General features: G+C 32.9%; 3 non-coding genes across 3 annotated transcripts; all 3 read left to right on the forward strand.

The window, feature by feature from the left end:
* The first annotated feature begins 10,976 nt into the window (after positions 1-10,976).
* Positions 10,977-11,048, forward strand: TRNAP-UGG (transfer RNA proline (anticodon UGG)). The gene has a single exon. It is a non-coding gene; the product is annotated as a tRNA-Pro (tRNA).
* An 8,776-nt stretch (positions 11,049-19,824) lies between these two features.
* On the forward strand, positions 19,825-19,896 carry TRNAP-UGG (transfer RNA proline (anticodon UGG)). The gene has a single exon. It is a non-coding gene; the product is annotated as a tRNA-Pro (tRNA).
* An 888-nt stretch (positions 19,897-20,784) lies between these two features.
* On the forward strand, positions 20,785-20,856 carry TRNAP-UGG (transfer RNA proline (anticodon UGG)). The gene has a single exon. It is a non-coding gene; the product is annotated as a tRNA-Pro (tRNA).
* The last annotated feature ends 488 nt before the right edge of the window (positions 20,857-21,344 follow it).

Consider the following 21,344-nt stretch of genomic DNA (forward strand, 5'->3'; position numbering starts at 1 on the left):
TTACCAGTACATGTATATGTAGAGATGTTCCGTCTATAACATAAGTTGGTTTAGGTAGGAGATAATATAGGTAATTTTCCCTCTTTCTATTAGGAATAATTGACTTGAATGTCTCTAGTAATCCTGTTAATCACTATAAACAGCATTTTCTGTATTCTCTCTCCAACTTTTATTCAATAAACAACTATTGGTTGGTACTACATTGACTGATTAACCTTATATTAGTGGAGTGTATATATATATAATTGTGTCATTTTTAGAATATTATTAATATTTATATGATTTGATCCTATTTATTTAATTTTTATATACCCCTTATTTTTTATATATTATAATTTGGATTCTTTTCAGTCATATTAACTGATAGATAGTCACTTCAGCACTTCTTACACTTGTATTTAGTTAGTTTTTTGTCTAACATAAATCAACACTTTTTATTTAACATTATCTATATTTATTATATTTTTTGTTTTAATGTCACAATTATTTTGAATATATTTTGGAGGTCATCTCCCTTATATAACTATGATACTATCGATCACATAATGAACACTATATGGAATCACATACTTTATCACATTCTATCACTGTATCGAATCATAATGTTACTTTAATCTTGAATTCTATTTTTTGTGGTTATATTTTTAATGCAATATGAATTATATCAAAAAAAATTTTTACTAATTTATAACCTGATTATTGGGGGTTTTATATTTATTTTGTGAAGTAAATAAATTCATTTTATTACGTATAAGGATGCCTTAATAATATATATCTACACTCTTTTGACTGACTGATGTCTGGCTGTTTAATTATATCTCAACTATGAGAATAATAAAGACTATATGTCTCAAATAATGATATTACACGTAATTATGTCTAATTTAAGTTATGTATTGGTGTCCAGTATACACAATCTATTACAATTTCGTTATAATTTATGTTCAGCTATGTAATAATTGATAAATTACCCCAAGACTCAACTAGTATTGATTTATTTTTTAATTTTTTACTTAAAAGACACTAAACCAATAATGAGAGATCAATAATCTCTAAATTACCCATGTCAATCATGACAATTAACATAAACCCTGGGGCTTTTTAAGGAGAAGCTGTCACAGGGATAACATAGGCTCCGATGTGAACAAGCTCTCTATGTGAAACGCGCGTCATCAGCCAGCGCCAGGACTCCGGGCATCACAGGGCACCCATGTGACCCGGCTTCTGACGGCGGCAAGGTTACCTAGCGGGACGCTGCTCCCGATCATCCCTCCCCTGCCAGACTTGTATATCAGGCTACCAGGTTATTCCGTCTGCCCCCTCATCCCGCTGTCACCGGTTATAACGCCCTGCGCTGCAATATCTGCAACAGGGGGATACCGGTGTTAGCTGGGAAAGTAGGAACCAACGACTCTCTTTGTGTCCTATTGTTTCACCCTACACCCAGGAGGTCTCCATCTCCCTCTGATCCGTTCAATACCCATTAGGGTAAATGGAAACAGGGGTGAGTGGTCTTCCCCCAACAGGGTGGGGGTCTTTTCATAATATAATTTACCTGGATTGGTCCCATATATTATTATCTACAAATACCCTATACTTTGAACTGCCTCCAGATTACGATCTACAATGTATTTAATGTGGAATCAAATGCCATCAAGTATTATATTCTTTAATTGATCTAATATTGGACATTGTTGATTGTGGCTTTCTGAGCAGGGGTTAATTATGTGGATTTAAACATTATTGCTATACACAAATAAGAATAGGTATATGGATGGAATGATATATACTATCAACTACCTGGTTCTGTATGTACATTTATTTTTTGACATCTTTGCTTATACCATATGCAAATACTCTGACAGGGGTTAATTATGAGGATGTGAGTAACCCTGCTATGTTTAATTTATACCTGTAACGGGACTGTTATCTATATTTCAAGGAACGATAATACAAATTGGTCCTTTGACTGATATATTTCACTTTTTATAATTTCTCTTGTTCAATATAAGGTCTATTCACATTGATGAAATAACCAATTATGTATTTAGTAAACTAGCTGATATAGCACAATTGATTGGAGTAATAATAGACCTATATAGATTATATTAATTGTTTTGAGCCAGTTTAACAATTAACACTCCTGAAGGGAGTAAATTATTTGCAGCATTATAAGCTGAGCAAGTTATCTGCAGCATTATATACTTTGATTGCGAGCAGATTTTTTGTATGTATGTCTTTTGTTGTGTTTGTTTGTCCAATAATTAAAAGTTAAGTTTTATACTGTACTGATATTCAATGTACTAATTATTAGGTAACAAGAGTGCATCAAAAAAGGAAATTTCTTTTTTCTGAGTCATTTTCTATTATGACTCAATACCCACTATATAAGTACTATCTGTACTTTTCCAATGGTGCACCACCAGCAATTCTATGAGAATTATTAAGGAAATAAATCCTATTTTAATTCTTTAAAATATGCTGGTCTTTGACTATTATACTGAATACTTCTATCAATTGACACTTTAGTCCTGTGCGGTTTCGACAATCCCCCTGTCCCCTTTCCTTTTCTTGAATTACTATAATATGTTGAGCTGAGCTCAATTTCAGAAACCTGCACGGACGTCTCTAAGATATACCTAAACAACACATATGGGAGATATATATTTAGAATCTTAGTATCAAGCTTAATAAGATTTAAAAAATTTCTCTTCCCTAAATAATGGCAGAATTTTCGCTTAAAAATGCCCTGGGTAATAGACGCAGAACAGAGGATTATAGCGACATTTTTTCAGATCTTACAATAAAAACAATTACAAAAGATACATGGGAGACAGACTATCGCCAACTAAGTTTTCTACTGAAGAAACAAACTCGAATTAATTGGGATTTAATAAGTCTTGACAACTATGTGAAACAACAAATAACCACAAGAGGACTGAGACCAAAAATTTTCCCAGCCTATGACCTTATAACGGACAATCTATCAGAGGAATGGGATAAATGCCTATTAAAATGTTCACATGATCTTATGAATATCCTCATTAAACATCATCATTTGGTATTAGAAGAGTGTGAAAAAGAGATAGGAAATTTGGGGAAAGCCCTAGAAACATGGGAAAAGGATACAGACTTTCAAAATCAATTCGAAAAGAATAGAAAGGATCTGGAGGACTATGAAAAAACCATCATTGAAAGGAAGAAGAGGAAATTCCTTCGGGATAAAAAAGATTATCAGATGGATAGAATTTTTAAATGGAGCAAAAAGAACAAGGAACAGGTACATAGGGATAGATTTCAAGATAATTACACATCTTCAGAGGCTGAATCCTCAGGAGGAGAGGAGTTACAATCTAATCCGCATATTTCCCCAATTATGGGACCAAACCCCTTGGAACAAATAGAGATTCCTCCTTTTTTAGGCTATGGCCCAGGAAAAAGAGGTCGTCCGCCAAGAGGAAAACAAGGAGGGGGAAGAAGAGGGGGATACGAAACTCCCAGGTGGGATTCCCCACCCATCATAAAGTACCCAATGAGGAGAAACAAAAATTTTTGATAAATGACTCACAACTGAAGATTATCAATCTCTCAGAGCACTCCCTAACATTTGATCAAACAGAGGTGCTTAGTCGTGGACTAACATTCTCACCCATGAAAAGCTTGAATAGATTTGGTTGGGAAAGGGATTTGAAATTATTTGGTAGAAAATTACTACTAACCAAATTTCATGCCCAACAAGATAAATTTATACCACAAGATGGAGAAGACACGGGTCTCCTGACGACACAAGATCAGGAAATGGTTCAAATTCTAGAAGAACTTTCCTCAGAGAAGGAGAGTGGGGCACAATCAGGTTGTATAATCTGTAAGAAAAAATCTAACTTTACCCCACAGGACCATATATGCCCAGAAGTGGGAATATTTATTAGTCTAGTAAGCAAAGAACTAGACCAAATGCACAAGATGAGGAAGATTCCGAGATATAGGGATAATCTCAGTAAAAAAGAAAGACAAGCCTTAAATGAAATAACAAAATGGAATGATGTGGTCATCAAGCCCTCTGATAAAGGGGGCAACATAGTGATCTGGCCTATCTCTATGTATATGGCAGAAGCAATGAGACAACTGAACAATCAGGAATGTTATCACAAGTCAATGTTCAACCCAACAGAGAATTGTAAAATCATCTATGATGGGATTATCAATAGAGCAAGATCCAATGGTACTATAACCAAACAGGAATTTGAATATCTTAAAAATGATAATCCTCGTACTCCCAGTTTTTACCTACTTCCAAAGGTACATAAAGATATAAAAAAACCTCCCGGCAGACCAATTGTCTCAGGGATAGGTGGTATTTCTGAGAGAGCAAGTACCTTTGTCGATATACATTCAAGAAAACATGTGGAGAGTTTGTCCTCATACACACGGGACACGACAGATGTACTAACCAAAATCCATGATATTAAATTGGAAAGTAATTCTTTATTGGTGAGTTTAGATGTTGAATCCCTCTATACCAGCATTAGCCATCAAAAGGGGATTAAAGCTGTTGAATATTTTTTGAAAACAGAAGGAATAGACGATTTCAAGGAATTCTTACTGGAACTTTTACATTTCATTTTGAATAAAAATGTTTTTACATTTAATAATATGTTCTATACACAGATCAGGGGCACGGCTATGGGGGCAGCATGTGCACCCACTTACGCCAACCTATATCTAGGTTGGTGGGAACAAGAAATCGTTTTTCATGAAAAATACGACAGATTTACAAAAAACATCATGATGTGGATGAGATACATAGATGATGTTCTCTTGATATGGGAGGGAGAAAGAGCACCCCTCGAGGAATTCATTACATTACTCAATGAAAATGATCTGAACCTGAGACTGACCCACAATATAAGTGAATCTGAGGTAACATTCCTAGATCTGAAACTCTATAGAGACAGTAATAATATGTTATCAACTGAGCTGTATAGAAAAGAAACAGCAACTAACAGCCTGCTTCATTGCTCAAGCTCACACTTTCCATCTACACTCTCAAATATCCCAAGAGGGGAATTCCTGCGTCTAAGACGCAATTGCTCTGATGATGAGGTGTATAAAGTAAAGAGCGAAGAATTGGCGACAAGACTTGTAGAAAGAGGATATAGCATGAGGAGCATCAAAAAAGTAAAATCTTCACTGCTAATAACAAACAGGGACACCCTGATTTTTCAGGAAAGCAAAAGAAAGAAATTGAAACTACAAAATGAACCCCCAGAAATGAGATTTGTGGGCGATTTTTGTTATGAGTGGTATAAAATTCAGGATGCTCTTAACAAATATTGGCATATTCTACTTAATGATGTAGATCTGAACCAAAAATTGGGCCCAAGGATATCAATGAGTTGGAGGCGATCCCCGAATCTAAAGGATAAATTGGTCCGGAGTCATTTTGTCAGAACATCCACAAATAAGAACAGGATTAAGGGCACTTACCCATGTGGATCATGTAAAGTATGTGAATACATGATCCAACAATCGGTGGTAAAAGACAAATATGGCGACAATATCAAAATTAATGATTACATCAATTGTAAAACCACGAATGTGATCTATTGCATCAGATGTCCATGTGATAGGCAATATATAGGAATGACTACAAGGATGTTAAAATCAAGGATCCTAGAACATCTTGGGAACATTCGGAATGCAGCATCGGACTTAAGGAAGAATAAGCAACTCACCTCAGTGGTGAGACATTTCCTACGTGCTCATCCTAACAACAGTAAAGACTTAAGAGTTTTTGGACTTGAGAGATTACATATGGGCATAAGAGGAGGTGATACCACTAAAGAACTTTCAAAGATGGAAAGTAAATGGATTTTTCAAATGGGTTTATTAATACCAAAAGGACTCAATGAATCTAATAATTATGGAGTCTTTTTGCCGACATGAAGTTTAATACGGATGCCATAAACTAAAAAAACCTTTCTCTCTCCCTTTACCAGTACATGTATATGTAGAGATGTTCCGTCTATAACATAAGTTGGTTTAGGTAGGAGATAATATAGGTAATTTTCCCTCTTTCTATTAGGAATAATTGACTTGAATGTCTCTAGTAATCCTGTTAATCACTATAAACAGCATTTTCTGTATTCTCTCTCCAACTTTTATTCAATAAACAACTATTGGTTGGTACTACATTGACTGATTAACCTTATATTAGTGGAGTGTATATATATATAATTGTGTCATTTTTAGAATATTATTAATATTTATATGATTTGATCCTATTTATTTAATTTTTAGATACCCCTTATTTTTTATATATTATAATTTGGATTCTTTTCAGTCATATTAACTGATAGATAGTCACTTCAGCACTTCTTACACTTGTATTTAGTTAGTTTTTTGTCTAACATAAATCAACACTTTTTATTTAACATTATCTATATTTATTATATTTTTTGTTTTAATGTCACAATTATTTTGAATATATTTTGGAGGTCATCTCCCTTATATAACTATGATACTATCGATCACATAATGAACACTATATGGAATCACATACTTTATCACATTCTATCACTGTATCGAATCATAATGTTACTTTAATCTTGAATTCTATTTTTTGTGGTTATATTTTTAATGCAATATGAATTATATAAAAAATTTTTTTTACTAATTTATAACCTGATTATTGGGGGTTTTATATTTATTTTGTGAAGTAAATAAATTCATTTTATTACGTATAAGGATGCCTTAATAATATATATCTACACTCTATTGTGACTGATGTCTGGCTGTTTAATTATATCTCAACTATGAGAATAATAAAGACTATATGTCTCAAATAATGATATTACACGTAATTATGTCTAATTTAAGTTATGTATTGGTGTCCAGTATACACAATCTATTACAATTTCGTTATAATTTATGTTCAGCTATGTAATAATTGATAAATTACCCCAAGACTCAACTAGTATTGATTTATTTTTTTATTTTTTACTTAAAAGACACTAAACCAATAATGAGAGATCAATAATCTCTAAATTACCCATGTCAATCATGACAATTAACATAAACCCTGGGGCTTTTTAAGGAGAAGCTGTCACAGGGATAACATAGGCTCTGATGTGAACAAGCTCTCTATGTGAAACGCGCGTCATCAGCCAGCGCCAGGACTCCGGGCATCACAGGGCACCCATGTGACCCGGCTTCTGACGGCAGCAAGGTTACCTAGCGGGACGCCGCTCCCGATCATCCCTCCCCTGCCAGACTTGTATATCAGGCTACCAGGTTATTCCGTCTGCCCCCTCATCCCGCTGTCACCGGTTATAACGCCCTGCGCTGCAATATCTGCAACAGGGGGATACCGGTGTTAGCTGGGAAAGTAGGAACCAATGACTCTCTTTGTGTCCTATTGTTTCACCCTACACCCAGGAGGTCTCCATCTCCCTCTGATCCGTTCAATACCCATTAGGGTAAATGGAAACAGGGGTGAGTGGTCTTCCCCCAACAGGGTGGGGGTCTTTTCAGAATATAATTTACCTGGATTGGTCCCATATATTATTATCTACAAATACCCTATACTTTGAACTGCCTCCAGATTACGATCTACAATGTATTTAATGTGGATACAAATGCCATCAAGTATTATATTCTTTAATTGATCTAATATTGGACATTGTTGATTGTGGCTTTCTGAGCAGGGGTTAATTATGTGGATTTAAACATTATTGCTATACACAAATAAGAATAGGTATATGGATGGAATGATATATACTATCAACTACCTGGTTCTGTATGTACATTTATTTTTTGACATCTTTGCTTATACCATATGCAAATACTCTGACAGGGGTTAATTATGAGGATGTGAGTAACCCTGCTATGTTTAATTTATACCTGTAACGGGACTGTTATCTATATTTCAAGGAACGATAATACAAATTGGTCCTTTGACTGATATATTTCACTTTTTATAATTTCTCTTGTTCAATATAAGGTCTATTCACATTGATGAAATAACCAATTATGTATTTAGTAAACTAGCTGATATAGCACAATTGATTGGAGTAATAATAGACCTATATAGATTATATTAATTGTTTTGAGCCAGTTTAACAATTAACACTCCTGAAGGGAGTAAATTATTTGCAGCATTATAAGCTGAGCAAGTTATCTGCAGCATTATATACTTTGATTGCGAGCAGATTTTTTGTATGTATGTCTTTTGTTGTGTTTGTTTGTCCAATAATTAAAAGTTAAGTTTTATACTGTACTGATATTCAATGTACTAATTATTAGGTAACAAGAGTGCATCAAAAAAGGAAATTTCTTTTTTCTGAGTCATTTTCTATTATGACTCAATACCCACTATATAAGTACTATCTGTACTTTTCCAATGGTGCACCACCGGCAATTCTATGACAATTATTAAGGAAATAAATACTATTTTAATTCTTTAAAATATGCTGGTCTTTGACTATTATACTGAATACTTCTATCAATTGACACTTTAGTCCTGTGTGGTTATGAGAATCCCCCTGTCCACTTTCCTTTTCTTGAATCATCATAAAACTTTGCACAGCATTTTCCAAGCAAGTATACTTAGAAAAATATTGACTATTAGGAAATATTTTATTTATTCTAATATTTCCACCATATATACATTAGTGACTGCTTTAAAATAATACAATTTTCACATAAAAACAGTTAAGAAATCAAATAAAACATGCTTACTTGATAACTCTATGATTCTCACTTTGGGTGCGAGAGGTCACGAGTTCAAATCCCGGATGAGCCCAAATTTTTAGATTCTTTGACATGGTTCCATTATCTTATTGAAGTTAATTTCCAGAGTGAATTTCAACTGAATATTGTTTTTTCAAAACTCTCAAAATAGATTGGATTTACTTATTTGCAGAATTGAATTATGTTTTTTGTCAAACTGCTAAAATTATTTGTAAGTACTTATCTGCACATAGCATGTGACATGTCTTGGGTTTTATCCATCAGAAAAACTCTGCTGGGCATCATAAAACTTTGCACAGCAATTTCCAAGCAAGTATACTTAGAAAAATATTGACTATTAGGAAATATTTTATTTATGCTAATATTTCTTCCTTGTATACATTAGTGACTGCTTTAAAAGAATACCATTTTCACTTAAAATAGTTAAGAAATCAAAAAAAAAAAACTTTTTTCGGTTGGCTTGTTTATCTAGGGGTATGATTCTTGCTTTGGGTGCGAGAGGTCCTGGGTTCAAATCCTGGACGAGCCCTCTATTTCTTTTTTACGGTGCATCTCATGGTTTATATATATCTGATTTTCTCAATTGGCTAAGTCAATAGCATCAACTGAGTTTTGTTTTTGCCATACTCCCAATAGAATTTGTACATACTTATGAATCTTGCCTTCATCATTTTTCAATTGCCTTTCTTCTATTTATGCATGATTGACACATAGCTTTTGGCAAGTCTTGGGTTTTATCGATCAGACAAGTCCAAACTCTGTAGCCATTTTTAAATCTTGTCACTGCACTTTCCAAATAAGCACACAAAGAAAACTATCAATAGAATCTTACGGAAACATTTTAGTTGTTCTAAAAATAAGAGCATACTTATTCAAATTTCAACTGTATTGTGGTATATTAGGAAAACTGCAGGTTCCCTACTGTCTAGATAGCTTTGAATGTTTTAAAAGAATAGTCTCATTTTGAAACACAAAAAGTTCAAAAATGAAATTGCAAGGTTTTCATTTGCCTTTCTTCTGTGTCTGGAAGCATGATTTGTACATCGCATATGACAAGTCTTTAGCTTCGTCCATGAGAGAAGTCCAAACTCTGTAGGCACTCACAAATCTTGTCCCTGCACTTTTCCTATATGCATACTTAGAAAACTATCTACTGGACCATAAGGAAATATTTTATTTATTCTACAAATTCATTTTTACATAAATGTATATGGTGTTTTTACAAACAAAAAGCTATTTTCTTTAAATCAATTGAAAAATCAATAGAAAAATGTTCAGGTAGGTGGCTTGTTGGTCTAGGGTTATGATTCTCGCTTACGGTGCGAGAGGTCCCAGATTCAAATTGTAGACGAGCCCAAATTTTCAGATTCTTTGACATGGTTCCATTATCTTATTGAAGTCAATTTCCAGAGAGAATTTCAACTGAATGTTGTTTTTTAAAAACTCACAAAATAGATTGGATTTACTTATTTGCACAATTGAATTTTGTTTTTTGTCAAGCTGCTAAAATTATATGTAATTACTTACCTGTACATAGCATGTGACATGTCTTGGGTTTTATCCATCAGAAAAACTCTGCTGGGCATCATAAAACTTTGCACAGCAATTTCCAAGCAAGTATACTTAGAAAAATATTGACTATTAGGAAATATTTTAATTATGCTAATATTTCCTCCTTGTAAGCATTAGTGACTGATTTAAAAGAATACCATTTTCACATAAAAACAGTTAAGAAATCAAATAAAACATGCTTACTTGATGACTCTATGATTCTCACTTTGGGTGCGAGAGGTCACGGGTTCAAATCCTGGATAAGCCCAACTTTTCAGATTCTTTGACATGGTTCCATTATCTTATTGAAGTCAATTTCCTGAGTGAATTTCAACTGAATGTTGTTTTTTCAAAACTCTCAAAATAGATTGGATTTATTTATTTGCAGAATTTAATTTTGTTTTTTGTCAGACTGCTAAAATTATTTGTAAGTACTTATCTGAACATAGCATGTGACATGTCTTGGGTTTTATCCATCAGAAAAACTCTGCTGGGCATCATAAAACTTTGCACAGCAATTTCCAAGCAAGTATACTTAGAAAAATATTGACTATTAGGAAATATATTACTTATGTTAATATTTCCACCTTGTATACATTAGTGACTGCTTTAAAATAATAAAATTTTCACATAAAAACAGTTAAGAAATCAAATAAAACAAATTTACTTCAGTTGGCTCGTTGGTCTAGGGGTATGATTCTCGCTTTGGGTGCGAGAGGTCCTGGGTTCAAATCCTGGACGAGCCCTCTATTTCTTTTTTACGGTGCATCTCATGGTTTATATATATCTGATTTTCTCAATTGGCTAAGTCAATAGCATCAACTGAGTTTTGTTTTTGCCATACTCCCAATAGAATTTGTACATACTTATGAATCTTGCCTTCATCATTTTTCAATTGCCTTTCTTCTATTTATGCATGATTGACACATAGCTTTTGGCAAGTCTTGGGTTTTATCGATCAGACAAGTCCAAACTCTGTAGCCATTTTTAAATCTTGTCACTGCACTTTCCAAATAAGCACACAAAGAAAACTATCAATAGAATCTTACGGAAACATTTTAGTTGTTCTAAAAATAAGAGCATACTTATTTAAATTTCAACTGTATTGTGGTATATTAGGAAAACTGCAGGTTCCCTACTGTCTAGATAGCTTTGAATGTTTTAAAAGAATAGTCTCATTTTGAAACACAAAAAGTTCAAAAATGAAATTGCAAGGTTTTCATTTGCCTTTCTTCTGTGTCTGGAAGCATGATTTGTACATTGCATATGACAAGTCTTTAGCTTCATCCAAGAGAGAAGTCCAAACTCTGTAGGCTCTCACAAATCTTGTCCCTGCACTTTTCCTATATGCATACTTAGAAAACTATCTACTGGACCATAAGGAAATATTTTATTTATTCTACAAATTCATTTTTACATAAATGTATATGGTGTTTTTAAAAACAAAAAGCTATTTTCTTTAAATCAATTGAAAAATCAATAGAAAAATTGTCAGGTAGGTGGCTTGTTGGTCTAGGGTTATGATTCTCGCTTAGGGTGTGAGAGGTCCCAGGTTCAAATTGTGGACGAGCCCACATTTTCAGATTCTTTGACATGGTTCCATTATCTTATTGAAGTCAATTTTCTGAGTCAAATCTTCAACTGAATATTATTTTTTAAAAACTCACAAAATAGATTGGATTTACTTATTTGCACAATTGAATTTTGTTTTTTGTCAAGCTGCTAAAATTATATGTAATTACTTACCTGCACATAGCATGTGACATGTCTTGGGTTTTATCCTTCAGAAAAACTCTGCTGGGCATCATAAAACTTTGCACAGCAATTTCCAAGCAAGTATACTTAGAAAAATATTGACTATTAGGAAATATTTTATTTATGCTAATATTTCCTCCTTGTATACATTAGTGACTGCTTTAAAAGAATACCATTTTCACATAAAAACAGTTAAGAAATCAAATAAAACATGCTTACTTGATGACTCTATGATTCTCACTTTGGGTGCGAGAGGTCACTGGTTCAAATCCTGGATAAGCCCAACTTTTCAGATTCTTTGACATGGTTCCATTATCTTATTGAAGTCAATTTCCTGAGTGAATTTCAACTGAATGTTGTTTTTTCAAAACTCTCAAAATAGATTGGATTTACTTATTTGCAGAATTGAATTTTGTTTTTTGCCAAACTGCTAATATTATTTGTAAGTACTTATCTGCACATAGCATGTGACATGTCTTGGGTTTTATCCATTAGAAAAACTCTGCTGGGCATCATAAAACTTTGCACAGCAATTTCCAAGCAAGTATACTTAGAAAAACATTGACTATTAGGAAATATTTTATTTATGCTAATATTTCCTCCTTGTATACATTAGTGACTGCTTTAAAAAAATAAAATTTTCACATAAAAACAGTTAAGAAATCAAATAAAACTCATTTACTTCAGTTGGCTCGTTGGTCTAGGGTTATGATTCTCGCTTTGGGTGCGAAAGGTCCCGGCTTCAAATCCCGGTCGAGCCCTCTATTTCTTTTTTACTGTGCATCTCATGGTTTATATATATCTGATTTTCTCAATTGGCTAAGTCAATAGCATCAACTGAGTTTTGTTTTTGCCATACTCCCAATAGAATTTGTACATACTTATGAATCTTGCCTTCATCATTTTTCAATTGCCTTTCTTCTATTTATGCATGATTTACACATAGCTTTTGACAAGTCTTGGGTTTTATCGATCAGACAAGTCCAAACTCTGTAGCCATTTTTAAATCTTGTCACTGCACTTTCCAAATAAGCATACAAAGAAAACTATCAATAGAATCTTTTGGAAACATTTTAGTTGTTCTAAAAATAAGAGCATACTTATTCAAATTTCAACTGTATTGTAATATATTAGGAAAACTGCAGGTTTCCTACTGTCTAGATAGCTTTGAATGATTTAAAAGAATAGTCTCATTTTGAAACACAAAAAGTTCAAAAATGAAATTGCAAGGTTTTCTCTTGCCTTTCTTCTGTGTCTGGAAGCATGATTTGTACATTGCATATTACAAGTCTTTAGCTTCATCCAAGAGAGAAGTCCAAACTCTGTAGGCTCTCACAAATCTTGTCCCTGCACTTTTCCTATATGCATACTTAGAAAACTATCTACTGGACCATAAGGAAATATTTTATTTATTCTACAAATTCATTTTTACATAAATGTATATGGTGTTTTTAAAAACAAAAAGCTATTTTCTTTAAATCAATTGAAAAATCAATAGAAAAATGGTCAGGTAGGTGGCTTGTTGGTCTAGGGTTATGATTCTCGCTTAGGGTGTGAGAGGTCCCAGGTTCAAATTGTGGACGAGCCCAAATTTCCAGATTCTTTGACATGGTTCCATTATCTTATTGAAGTCAATTTTCTGAGTGAATTTCAACTGAATGTTGTTTTTTCAAAACTCTCAAAATAGATTGGATTTACTTATTTGCAGAATTGAATTTTGTTTTTTGTCAGACTGCTAAAATTATTTGTAAGTACTTATCTGAACCTAGCATGTGACATGTCTTGGGTTTTATCCATCAGAAAAACTCTGCTGGGCATCATAAAACTTTGCACAGCAATTTCCAAGCAAGTATACTTAGAAAAATATTGACTATTAGGAAATATTTTATTTATGCTAATATTTCCTCCTTGTATACATTAGTGACTGCTTTAAAAAAAAAAAATTTTCACATAAAAACAGTTAAGAAATCAAATAAAACTCATTTACTTCAGTTGGCTCGTTGGTCTAGGGGTATGATTCTCGCTTTGGGTGCGAGAGGTCCCGGCTTCAAATCCCGGTCGAGCCCTCTATTTCTTTTTTACTGTGCATCTCATGGTTTATATATATATGATTTTCTCAATTGGCTAAGTCAATAGCATCAACTGAGTTTTGTTTTTGCCATACTCCCAATAGAATTTGTACATACTTATGAATCTTGCCTTCATCATTTTTCAATTGCCTTTCTTCAATTTATGCATGATTTACACATAGCTTTTGACAAGTCTTGGGTTTTATCGATCAGACAAGTCCAAACTCTGTAGCCATTTTTAAATCTTGTCACTGCACTTTCCAAATAAGCATACAAAGAAAACTATCAATAGAATCTTTTGGAAACATTTTAGTTGTTCTAAAAATAAGAGCATACTTATTCAAATTTCAACTGTATTGTGGTATATTAGGAAAACTGCAGGTTTCCTACTGTCTAGATAGCTTTGAATGATTTAAAAGAATAGTCTCATTTTGAAACACAAAAAGTTCAAAAATGAAATTGCAAGGTTTTCTTTTGCCTTTCTTCTGTGTCTGGAAGCATGATTTGTACATTGCATATTACAAGTCTTTAGCTTCATCCAAGAGAGAAGTCCAAACTCTGTAGGCTCTCACAAATCTTGTCCCTGCACTTTTCCTATATGCATACTTAGAAAACTATCTACTGGACCATAAGGAAATATTTTATTTATTCTACAAATTCATTTTTACATAAATGTATATGGTGTTTTTAAAAACAAAAAGCTATTTTCTTTAAATCAATTGAAAAATCAATAGAAAAATGGTCAGGTAGGTGGCTTGTTGGTCTAGGGTTATGATTCTCGCTTAGGGTGTGAGAGGTCCCAGGTTTAAATTGTGGACGAGCCCAAATTTCCAGATTCTTTGACATGGTTCCATTATCTTATTGAAGTCAATTTTCTGAGTCAAATCTTCAACTGAATATTATTTTTTAAAAACTCACAAAATAGATTGGATTTACTTATTTGCACAATTGAATTTTGTTTTTTGTCAAGCTGCTAAAATTATATGTAATTACTTACCTGCACATAGCATGTGACATGTCTTGGGTTTTATCCATCAGAAAAACTCTGCTGGGCATCATAAAACTTTGCACAGCAATTTCCAAGCAAGTATACTTAGAAAAATATTGACTATTAGGAAATATTTTAATTATGCTAATATTTCCTCCTTGTAAGCATTAGTGACTGCTTTAAAAGAATACCATTTTCACATAAAAACAGTTAAGAAATCAAATAAAACATGCTTACTTGATGACTCTATGATTCTCACTTTGGGTGCGAGAGGTCACTGGTTCAAATCCTGGATAAGCCCAACTTTTCAGATTCTTTGACATGGTTCCATTATCTTATTGAAGTCAATTTCCTGAGTGAATTTCAACTGAATGTTGTTTTTTCAAAACTCTCAAAATAGATTGGATTTACTTATTTTCAGAATTGAATTTTGTTTTTTGTCAGACTGCTAAAATTATTTGTAAGTACTTATCTGAACATAGCATGTGACATGTCTTGGGTTTTATCCATCAGAAAAACTCTGCTGGGCATCATAAAACTTTGCACAGCAATTTCCAAGCAAGTATACTTAGACAAATATTGACTATTAGGAAATATATTACTTATGTTAATATTTCCACCTTGTATACATTAGTGACTGCTTTAAAATAATAAAATTTTCACATAAAAACAGTTAAGAAATCATATAAAACATGCTTGCTTGATGATTCTATGACTCTCACTTTGGGTGCGAGAGGTCCCGGGTACAAATCACGGACGAGCCCAAATTTTTAGATTCTTTGACATGGTTCCATTATCTTATTGAAGTCAATTTCCAGAGTGAATTTCAACTGAATGTTGTTTTTTCAAAACTCTCAAAATAGATTAGATTTGCTTATTTGCACAATTGAATTTTGTTTTTTGTCAAACTGCTAAAATTATTAGTAAGTACTTATCTGCACATAGCATGTGACATGTCTTGGGTTTTATCCATCAGAAAAACTCTGCTGGGCATCATAAAACTTTGCACAGCAATTTCCAAGCAAGTATACTTAGAAAAATATTGACTATTAGGAAATATTTTATTTATGCTAATATTTCCTCCTTGTATACATTAGTGACTGCTTTAAAAAAATACAATTTTCACATAATAACAGTTAAGAAATCAAATAAAACACATTTACTTCAGTTGCCTCGTTGGTCTAGGGGTATGATTCTTGCTTTGGGTGCAAGAGGTCCTGGGTTCAAATCCTGGTCGAGCCCTCCATTTCTTTTTTACTGTGCATCTCATGGTTTATATATATCTGATTTTCTCAATTGGCTAAGTCAATAGCATCAACTGAGTTTTGTTTTTGCCATACTCCCAATAGAATTTGTACATACTTATGAATCTTGCCTTCATCATTTTTCAATTGCCTTTCTTCTATTTATGCATGATTTACACATAGCTTTTGACAAGTCTTGGGTTTTATCGATCAGACAAGTCCAAACTCTGTAGCCATTTTTAAATCTTGTCACTGCACTTTCCAAATAAGCACACAAAGAAAACTATCAATAGAATCTTACGGAAACATTTTAGTTGTTCTAAAAATAAGAGCATACTTATTCAAATTTCAACTGTATTGTGGTATATTAGGAAAACTGCAGGTTCCCTACTGTCTAGATAGCTTTGAATGATTTAAAAGAATAGTCTCATTTTGAAACACAAAAAGTTCAAAAATGAAATTGCAAGGTTTTCTTTTGCCTTTCTTCTGTGTCTGGAAGCATGATTTGTACATTGCATATGACAAGTCTTTAGCTTCATCCAAGAGAGAAGTCCAAACTCTGTAGGCTCTCACAAATCTTGTCCCTGCACTTTTCCTATATGCATACTTAGAAAACTATCTACTGGACCATAAGGAAATATTTTATTTATTCTACAAATTCATTTTTACATAATTGTATATGGTGTTTTTAAAAACAAAAAGCTATTTTCTTTAAATCAATTGAAAAATCAATAGAAAAATGGTCAGGTAGGTGGCTTGTTGGTCTAGGGTTATGATTCTCGCTTAGGGTGTGAGAGGTCCCAGGTTCAAATTGTGGACGAGCCCAAATTTCCAGATTCTTTGACATGGTTCCATTATCTTATTGAAGTCAATTTTCTGAGTCAAATCTTCAACTGAATATTATTTTTTAAAAACTCACAAAATAGATTGGATTTACTTATTTGCACAATTGAATTTTGTTTTTTGTCAAGCTGCTAAAATTATATGTAATTACTTACCTGCACATAGCATGTGACATGTCTTGGGTTTTATCCATCAGAAAAACTCTGCTGGGCATCATAAAACTTTGCACAGCAATTTCCAAGCAAGTATACTTAGAAAAATATTGACTATTAGGAAATATTTTAATTATGCTAATATTTCCTCCTTGTAAGCATTAGTGACTGCTTTAAAAGAATACCATTTTCACATAAAAACAGTTAAGAAATCAAATAAAACATGCTTACTGGATGACTCTATGATTCTCACTTTGGGTGCGAGAGTTCACGGGTTCAAATCCTGGATGAGCCCAACTTTTCAGATTCTTTGACATGGTTCCATTATCTTATTGAAGTCAATTTCCTGAGTGAATTTCAACTGAATGTTGTTTTTTCAAAACTCTCAAAATAGATTGGATTTACTTATTTGCAGAATTGAATTTTGTTTTTTGCCAAACTGCTAATATTATTTGTAAGTACTTATCTGCACATAGCATGTGACATGTCTTGGGTTTTATCCATTAGAAAAACTCTGCTGGGCATCATAAAACTTTGCACAGCAATTTCCAAGCAAGTATACTTAGAAAAATATTGACTATTAGGAAATATTTTATTTATGCTAATATTTCCTCCTTGTATACATTAGTGACTGCTTTAAAAAAATAAAATTTTCACATAAAAACAGTTAAGAAATCAAATAAAACTCATTTACTTCAGTTGGCTCGTTGGTCTAGGGGTATGATTCTCGCTTTGGGTGCGAGAGGTCCCGGCTTCAAATCCCGGTCGAGCCCTCTATTTCTTTTTTACTGTGCATCTCATGGTTTATATATATCTGATTTTCTCAATTGGCTAAGTCAATAGCATCAACTGAGTTTTGTTTTTGCCATACTCCGAATAGAATTTGTACATACTTATGAATCTTGCCTTCATCATTTTTCAATTGCCTTTCTTCTATTTATGCATGATTTACACATAGCTTTTGAAAAGTCTTGGGTTTTATCGATCAGACAAGTCCAAACTCTGTAGCCATTTTTAAATCTTGTCACTGCACTTTCCAAATAAGCACACAAAGAAAACTATCAATAGAATCTTACGGAAACATTTTAGTTGTTCTAAAAATAAGAGCATACTTATTCAAATTTCAACTGTATTGTGGTATATTAGGAAAACTGCAGGTTCCCTACTGTCTAGATAGCTTTGAATGATTTAAAAGAATAGTCTCATTTTGAAACACAAAAAGTTCAAAAATGAAATTGCAAGGTTTTCTTTTGCCTTTCTTCTGTGTCTGGAAGCATGATTTCTACATTGCATATTACAAGTCTTTAGCTTCATCCAAGAGAGAAGTCCAAACTCTGTAGGCTCTCACAAATCTCGTCCCTGCACTTTTCCTATATGCATACTTAGAAAACTATCTACTGGACCATAAGGAAATATTTTATTTATTCTAAAAATTCATTTTTACATAAATGTATATGGTGTTTTTAAAAACAAAAAGCTATTTTCTTTAAATCAATTGAAAAATCAATAGAAAAATGGTCAGGTAGGTGGCTTGTTGGTCTAGGGTTATGATTCTCGCTTAGGGTGTGAGAGGTCCCAGGTTCAAATCGTGGATGAGCCCAAATTTTCAGATTCTTTGACATGGTTCCATTATCTTATTGAAGTCAATTTTCTGAGTCAAATCTTCAACTGAATATTATTTTTTAAAAACTCACAAAATAGATTGGATTTACTTATTTGCACAATTGAATTTTGTTTTTTGTCAAGCTGCTAAAATTATTTCTAATTACTTACCTGCACATAGCATGTGATATGTCTTGGGTTTTATCCATCAGAAAAACTCTGCTGGGCATCATAAAACTTTGCACCGCAATTTCCAAGCAAGTATACTTAGAAAAATATTGACTATTAGGAAATATTTTAATTATGCTAATATTTCCTCCTTTTAAGCATTAGTGACTGCTTTAAAAGAATACCTTTTTCACATAAAAACAGTTAAGAAATCAATTAAAACATGCTTACTTGATGACTCTTTGATTCTCACTTTGGGTGCGAGAGGTCACGGGTTCAAATCCTGGATGAGCCCAACTTTTCAGATTCTTTGACATGGTTCCATTATCTTATTGAAGTCAATTTCCTGAGTGAATTTCAACTGAATGTTGTTTTTTCAAAACTCTCAAAATAGATTGGATTTACTTATTTGCAGAATTGAATTTTGTTTTTTGTCAGACTGCTAAAATTATTTGTAAGTACTTATCTGAACATAGCATGTGACATCACTTGGGTTTTATCCATCAGAAAAACTCTGCTGGGCATCATAAAACTTTGCACAGCAATTTCCAAGCAAGTATACTTAGACAAATATTGACTATTAGGAAATATATTACTTATGTTAATATTTCCACCTTGTATACATTAGTGACTGCTTTAAAATAATAAAATTTTCACATAAAAACAGTTAAGAAATCAAATAAAACAAATTTACTTCAGTTGGCTCGTTGGTCTAGGGGTATGATTCTCGCTTTGGGTGTGAGAGGTCCCGGGTTCAAATCCTGGATGAGCCCTCTATTACTTTTTTACAGTGCATCTCATGGTTTATATATATCTGATTTTCTCAATTGGCTAAGTCAATAGCATCAACTGAGTTTTGTTTTTGCCATACTCCCAATAGAATTTGTACATACTTATGAATCTTGCCTTCATCATTTTTCAATTGCCTTTCTTCTATTTATGCATGATTGACACATAGCTTTTGGCAAGTCTTGGGTTTTATCGATCAGACAAGTCCAAACTCTGTAGCCATTTTTAAATCTTGTCACTGCACTTTCCAAATAAGCACACAAAGAAAACTATCAATAGAATCTTTTGGAAACATTTTAGTTGTTCTAAAAATAAGAGCATACTTATTCAAATTTCAACTGTATTGTGGTATATTAGGAAAACTGCAGGTTCCCTACTGTCTAGATAGCTTTGAATGTTTTATAAGAATAGTCTCATTTTGAAATACAAAAAGTTCAAAAATGAAATTGTAAGGTTTTCTTTTGCCTTTCTTCTGTGTCTGGAAGCATGATTTGTACATTGCATATGACAAGTCTTTAGCTTCGTCCATGAACTGAATGTTGTTTTTTCAAAACTCTCAAAATAGATTGGATTTACTTATTTGCAGAATTGAATTTTGTTTTTTGTCAGACTGCTAAAATTATTTGTAAGTACTTATCTGAACATAGCATGTGACATGTCTTGGGTTTTATCCATCAGAAAAACTCTGCTGGGCATCATAAAACTTTGCACAGCAATTTCCAAGCAAGTATACTTAGAAAAATATTGACTATTAGGAAATAAATTACTTATGTTAATATTTCCACCTTGTATACATTAGTGACTGCTTTAAAATAATAAAATTTTCACATAAAAACAGTTAAGAAATCAAATAAAACAAATTTACTTCAGTTGGCTCGTTGATCTAGGGGTATGATTCTCGCTTTGGGTGCGAGAGGTCCCGGGTTCAAATCCTGGACGAGCCCTCTTTTTCTTTTTTACAGTGCATCTCATGGTTTATATATATCTGATTTTCTCAATTGGCTAAGTCAATAGCATCAACTGAGTTTTGTTTTTGCCATACTCCCAATAGAATTTGTACATACTTATGAATCTTGCCTTCATCATTTTTCAATTGCCTTTCTTCTATTTATGCATGATTGACACATAGCTTTTGGCAAGTCTTGGGTTTTATCGATCAGACAAGTCCAAACTCTGTAGCCATTTTTAAATCTTGTCACTGCACTTTCCAAATAAGCACACAAAGAAAACTATCAATAGAATCTTACGGAAACATTTTAGTTGTTCTAAAAATAAGAGCATACTTATTCAAATTTCAACTGTATTGTGGTATATTAGGAAAACTGCAGGTTCCCTACTGTCTAGATAGCTTTGAATGTTTTAAAAGAATAGTCTCATTTTGAAACACAAAAAGTTCAAAAATGAAATTGCAAGGTTTTCATTTGCCTTTCTT

This window comes from Taudactylus pleione, unplaced genomic scaffold (assembly GCF_031769625.1).
Source record: "Taudactylus pleione unplaced genomic scaffold, aTauple2 ptg000317l, whole genome shotgun sequence".
Classification (NCBI taxonomy): domain Eukaryota; kingdom Metazoa; phylum Chordata; class Amphibia; order Anura; family Myobatrachidae; genus Taudactylus; species Taudactylus pleione.